Here is a 7,030-nt window from a genome sequence, read left to right as displayed (position 1 = left end):
GGACAAGCAGAAGATTGTATTAATAATAATCATGTTTTTTGTTTTGTTTTGTGTATTCTGCTTTCTTATTTACAAAACGTAATCTGTATTGATTGTACAAGAGGCCGTGGTTGCTGCTGTTGCTCCTCACACTCTTTCCTCCTGTGAAATTTCATATGAGGTTTAGTAGGAATGATAGGAAGATAGTGGAGAATTTAGGATGTGTTTTCTGCAAGAGTAGGAAGAAGATGGGATAAGATGACCTTGGAGTGAGTGGCAAGATCAATTCCTTTGCAATTACTTTAATAGGTTACCCTTGCTTTGCTTTGAAATGATTCCACTCAACTTCTTCACTAAATGATAAGACAGGGAGCTTGAGAGGAGATAATTAAATGAAACTTATTTTTAACCTTTCTGATTTGAAATGTTTAGAAAGATTTTTTCTAAGCTATCTTCTTATGTTCCCTGAATATTTGTATGATTCTACCTGAAGTTTAGAGGATGAAGTGGATGGTTTTCAAGAGGCCTTGCTAAGATTTAAAAACAAAAACCAAAAATCAAATAAAACTAAGCCTGCCAAAATTCAGAAATCCTGGGTTGTAACCCTGACCTTCCATTATCTACATAAATAAAATGGCGCAAGAATATCTCTTGAACTTCACTTTATGTATTAAAAAGATTATTATTTTTTTTGTAGTTAAGTTTTTTTATTATGTCATTTCTTGCATTTGAAATATTCTTCAATGACATCCTTGGCTTGAGATTCTTTGCCGTAGTCCTTAACAACCACACAACTGCAACCAACCACTTGGCGAAGTTTTCCCTCTCGGTCGATTTTGCAGAGGCCTACCCATTCCCCTAACTTCTTGTTGTCATCAATCTTAATCAGGTTGATTTGGTGTTCAGCACACAAGGCCTCGACTAACTTGACATACATAGGCTCATCGCAGTTGGATGTAAGCACACAAAGATGGGCTTGGCACTTGTCTAGGGCTTTGGCAGCTTTGCGAATTCCACGTGCTAAGCCATCATGCAGGAGGGCGGTCTTGAGCACCTCTTGTAAAGCAGTGTTAACGTCCATTACACCTCTAGCAGCAATGCCTTCTTCGTCCATGGTGGTAGGTTAGGGTGGAGCGGAATCTTGAACGCACCCGGGCCTCCGCCTCCGCACAACTCGGCGGCAACTGGGAAAGAGTAAAAAGAGTATTTTATAATGAGTAAAATTCTTTGAGCTGAATTCTATTCCTTATAGTTTCTTTTTCTTTCTTTCTTTGTAATCTTTACTTATAATAAGAGTCTCTGGGCTTCGTGGTTAAAAACTTGGCTGCTAACCAAAAAATTGGCAGTTCAGATCCACACAGAGGTTCTTCAGAAAAAAAAAATTCTGGTGATCTGCTTCTGAAAGGCTATTTGAAGCTGTTCTACTTCTCTGTTCACGTGGGGTCATCAGGAGTCAAAACTGAGTTGATAGCAACTATTTTTGTTTTTAGAAACATTTTTATGATTTACCTGAATGTTGTTGTTGTTAAGTGCTGTCTAGTCATTTCCGACTCATAGCAAACCCTGTATAAGGTTTTCAAGGAGCAGCTAGCGTGTTTGAACTACCGCCCTTGTGGTTAGCATTCCAGTGCTTTTAGGTAAGCACTGCTCCACCAGGACTCTTTGTCTTAATAGAAGTGCTAAAGAATAAGACAGCAATTGCCAAACACTTTGGTTTCAGGAATCTTACAAAATTGAATACCAAAGATTTTTTGTTTGTGTGGGTTCAATCCAACAGTATTTATTATGTTATTGTTGTTGTTCTAATTCATTATGCACAACAGAATCGCTGTTAAGCTTGCACCCATTTCTTCTGCCACTGTGCCAATCCATCTTGTTGGGGATCGTCCTCTTTTTTGCTGACCCTCCACATTACCAAGTAAGATGTCCTTCTCCAGGGGCTTGTCCTTCCTGATAATATGCCCGATGTATGAGAGATGAAGTCTAGCTGTCCTGGCTTCTAAGGAACACTGACTGTACTTCTTCCAGTACAGATTTGTTTGTTCGTCTGGTAGTCCGTGGTACTTTTAATATTCTTTTCCAATACCATAACTCAAATGTATCGATTCTATTATATCTTCTCTATGCGTTGTTCAGCTTTCACATGAATATGGGATTATTGAAAATACCATGTCGTGGATCAGGTGCACCTTAGTCCTCAAGCTGACATCTTTGCTCTTTAACACTTGAAAGAGGTTTGTTGTAGCAAATATGCCTAATGAAGTACTTCATTTAATTTCTTGACTGTGGCTTCCATTAACGTTAAAGTGAATCCAAGCAAAATGAAGTCTTTGACAACTTCAATCTTTTCTTCATTAATGATGATGTTAATTATTGGTCCAGTGGGAGGATTTTTGTTTTCACCCATATTTAAGGCTGTGGTGGATGATCTTCATCAATAAGAATTTTAAGTCCTCTTTACTATCAGCAAGCATGGTTGTATCACCTGCATATCGCAGGTTGTTAATGAGTTCATCCTCCAAATCTGATCTCATGTTCTTCTTCATATAATAGTTTCCTGGATTATTTGCTTAGCATACAGATTGAATAAGTATGGGGAAAGAATACACTCTTGGCACACACTTTTCTTGATTTTAAACCTTTCAGTATTCCATTGTTCTGTTTGAATGACTGCCTCTTGGTCTGTGTGTACAACTGTTGTTATTGTTAGGTGCCATTGAGTCAATTCTAACTCATAACACAACAGAACGAAACACTGCTGGGTCATGCACTGTCCTCACAATCATTGCTAAGGTTGAGCACATTGATGCTACCAGTGTGCCAATCCATTTCATTGGAGGTCTTCCTCTTTTTTCCTGACCACCTTACCGAGCATGATATCCTTCACCAGAGACTGATCCCTCCTAACAAATGTCCTAAGTATGAGCGATGAAGTCTCACCATCTCTCATGTGAAGAGACCAATAGTTGTGTCTTATGTGGCCACTCAAAAGCATTTAAGATCCCAGTTTCTACTCACCATAGTAGGATATAGAACATTGTTTTTATGAACTATGTTATAACTATTGACCTAGATGTTCCCCAAAACTGTAAAGCCCAGTGACTCAGTTCTTCAAGGTATTTGGGTATGGCTAAGAAGTTTGCATAACTTTGCTCCCTGTATGTTCTACTGTATACCTGAATATATTCACAACACACAAATGTTGTTGTTAAGTGCCGTTGGGCCGATTATGCCTTATAGCAATACTGTATAGAGTTTCTGAAGAGCAGATACTGGTTTGAACCACCAATGCTTATCCTACAATGCCATACCAGGACATATAAATACCTATATAGAAATACCCTCTGATAAACCCCTACATGTTTGTGGTTGTACTCCCATATACCATCCCACACCTATTCAGCTTACATATTTACCTATGTATTCACTTTTAAATTATTATGTGCTAGAGCTCTGGTAGCGTAGTGGTTACGAATCGGGCTGCGAACCTTAAGGTCAGCGGTTCGAAACTACCAGCTGCTCCGCGGGAGAAAGATGAGGCTTTCTACTCCCGTAAAGATTTACACCCTCGGAAACCCTGTACAGGGTCGCTATGGGTCGGACCCGACTCGATGGCACTTAACAACAACAACAACAACAACATTACTCTTACTGATAGGATTGTGTATGCAAAATTGTTGTTGTTGTTGTTGTTGTTAATAAGTGCCCTTGAGTTGATCCAGACCCATAGCGATCCTGTGTAGGGTTTCTGAGGAACTGCTGGTGAGCTTGAACCAGGGACCTTGGCATTCAAGCCAACTTTGCAGTATAGTACATTAACCCACAGCACCACACCAAGACTTGTTACCTTATACTTTGTATATCTTCCTGTGTCTTCATTTGCCTTGGTTGTATTGTGTGGTCATCCTTATTTCAATAAGAAAATAAGACACAGGGAAGTTAAGTAATTTTCCCAAAGTCATAGAGCTGATACATGATAGACCTAGGATTCAAATTCAGATGGTCTCATTCCAATGACTCAGTTTTGTCCACTATGCAATAATCACTTTTAGTAGGTTTTCATCCAGATACAGAATTAATTGTATCAAGACCAAGGGTTTATTTCCTTATTGAAGAAAATTCTCTCCATCTTTGTGATTTGTTAGTTTGACTGTATATATATATTTCGAAGGAGCCCTGGTATGGTGCTGTGGGTTATCATGCTAGACTGCAAAGTTGGTTTGAACTGCAAGGTTGGTGGTTCAAGCTCACCAGTACAGGATCTCTGTGGGTCAGAACCGACTTGAAGGCACGTAATAACAACATATATATGTATGTATAATTTTGTTGTTAATTTTGTAGTTGTTAAGTGCTGTCCAGTCAATTCTGATTCATAGCAACCCTATATAGGGTTTTTAAGGAGCAGCTGGTAGGATTGAACTGCTGACCTTGTGGGTCATTGTCCAGTACTAATCCTACAGCACCATACCAGGAGTCCATATAATTTAGTTACTTGATTGTAATAACTGAATTTTTTGTAACCTTGAGGTCAGTAGTTCAAACCCACTAGCTGCTTCTTGGAAAACCTATATGATGATTTTGAGTCAGAATCGACTTGATGACACTTAACAACAACATTTAGATAATCAAAGTCCAAAAGGACTCCCTTACTTTTTGTTCTCATATTTTCGTGACAAACACATATATGATGTTTTTGTGCCAAGCACTGCTTTAAATGTTTCACGAATATTAACTCATAATCACTATAATCCTAACACAAAAACAAGTCACATGTTTCGTTTTCAAGGATTTCTAGATTGGATTGCAATACCATTTCTAGTAAAATCTCATATGAAATATTTAAAAACCCCAAATAGTTGCCATTGAGTTAATTCTGTCTTATGGGGATCTCATGTGTACAGAGTAGAGCTGTGCTCCATAGAATTTCCAGTGGCTGATTTGGGAGAAATAGACAACCTGACCTTTATTGGGGGCATCTCTGAATAGACTTGAATTCCAAAATTCCAGTAAACTTCCAAGAACATTAACATTTAACACCTCGCAGGGACTCCATATTAAGTACATAGGCTAGAATATAGAAATCATCTTTTGAAATGTTTGCATTGAACCTTTAGCTAGGACTGTAATGACTTGTAATTATGTAAAAACCACTTATCATCAATGCCATCTATCAAATTAAGTCTTCATCATTACTATTTTTTGAGCACGCACTTGAAACCAGTGCAAATCTATACTGTGCAAGTCTGCGTCTTCATGGGTTCAGGTAATAAAATAATCACTTTATCCTTAAATTTCAGAAAATTTTCAAATATTTCTTTTGATCTTTTCTGACATTCTGTATGTTTTTGCTTCATCGATACTGTCTTTCTTATCTCAAACTGAAGCACACACAATAACCAAAGAGGACATAATTCCGGGTTGCAGAGTCAACATTACAGGTTGAGCTTAAGTTCAGTGAACTTGCAGGCCTGACTAAGACTCATAAAGGATAGCATGACTCACAGTACTTCTCTTTTGTTACAGGCCACTAATGCTTCACAGATGTGTAATTGTTTGGTGATTGCAATGACAAAGAACGCCTTTGCCCTGTTTCCTGGCTTTAATCTATTCCTTCAGTCTCTCTCTACCCTGGAACCTTGATAAGAGTCACCTTGACTGTATCACTGTTGTCACTACCTGCTGATGTTAAGTTCCATTGAGTTGGTTCTGACTCATAGTGACCCTATATAGGTTTTCCAAGGAGTGGCTTGTGGCTTTGAAATGCCAATCTTGAGGTTCAAACTGACCTTACAGTCCAGTGCATATCCTACAGCACCACACAAAGACTCCATTTTCACTACTTAGATTCCTAAAATAGCTTGCTTCCTGGCTGGCTTTTGTTTTTCTTATCTTTTGTTATGTTGAATGATCCACTAGAAAACATGAGCTTCTTGAGTTCAAGGATCATTCAGATCTTCTTTCCCAGCCAAGAGCACCTGGGTCATATTATTTAGCAAACCTTATTAAGGACCCAATGTATTCTTGGCACTGGAGGGTGCATTGGCTATTCAAAGATGAATAACGTATTGGCCCAATCTCAAAGGACTCTTGGTCTTCCAAAATATGTGAAAACTATTAAATTGATACCTAGATGTGCTCTATTTATCAGTTGTTCTTCCTGTATATACTAAAGAGTAAGTTAATTGATATTTATTAAATATTTCATACAAACTGATTGTTTTGCAGGCATTAATCTCACCAATTCGTTAAGAAAGGGTGTTGTTGTTGTTAGGTGCCATCAAGTTGGTACCGACTCAAAGTGACCTTATGCACAGCAGAACAAAACACTGCCCTATCCCGGGCCAACCTGACTACTGTTGCCACACTTGAGTCCATCGATGCTGCCACTTGACCAATCCATGTCGTTGGGGGTCTTTCTCTTTTTCTCTGACCCTCCACCTTACCAAACATGATCTCCTTTTCCAGCAACTGGTCCTTCCTGACACTATGTTCGAAGCATGAGAGACCAAGTTTGACCATCTTGGCCTTCAAGGAGCACTCTGGCTACACTTCTTCCAAAATGGATCTATTGGTTCTTTGGGCAGCCCATGGCACTTTCAATATTCTCCTCCAACACCATAACTCAAAAGCATCAATTCTTCTATGGATTTCCTTATTCACTGTTTAGCTTTTGCATGCATATGAGGTTTTTGAAAATACCATGGCTAGGGTCAGGCACACCTTAGTCCTCAAGCTGACATCTTTGCTCTTCAACACTTTAAAAAAGTCTTGTGCAGCAGATTTGCCTAACGCAATACGTTGTTTGATTTCTTGACTGCTGCGTCCATGAGTGTTGATAGTACATCCAAGAAGAATGAAGTCCTTGACAACTTCAGTCTTTTCTCCATTGATAAGAATGTTGTTTATTGGTCCAGTGGTGAGGATTTTTGTTTTCTTGACATTGAGATGTAATCCATACTGAAGGTGTGCTCTTTGATCTTCATCAGTAAATGTTTTAAGCCTTCTTCACTTTCAGCAAGCAAGGTTGTATCATCTGCATATCGCAGGTTGT

At 38.7% G+C, this 7,030-nt stretch overlaps 1 pseudogene; it reads right to left on the bottom strand.

Moving 5' to 3' along the window:
* Positions 1–694: 694 nt before the first annotated feature.
* On the bottom strand, positions 695–1,093 carry LOC102825617 (annotated as a pseudogene).
* Between the last annotated feature and the right edge of the window lie 5,937 nt (positions 1,094–7,030).

The sequence above is a fragment of the Chrysochloris asiatica genome, unplaced genomic scaffold (assembly GCF_000296735.1).
Source record: "Chrysochloris asiatica unplaced genomic scaffold, ChrAsi1.0 scaffold00062, whole genome shotgun sequence".
NCBI lineage: Eukaryota > Metazoa > Chordata > Mammalia > Afrosoricida > Chrysochloridae > Chrysochloris > Chrysochloris asiatica.
Note: the sequence above shows the minus strand (reverse complement) of the source record. Positions and strands in the feature narration are given on the sequence as shown.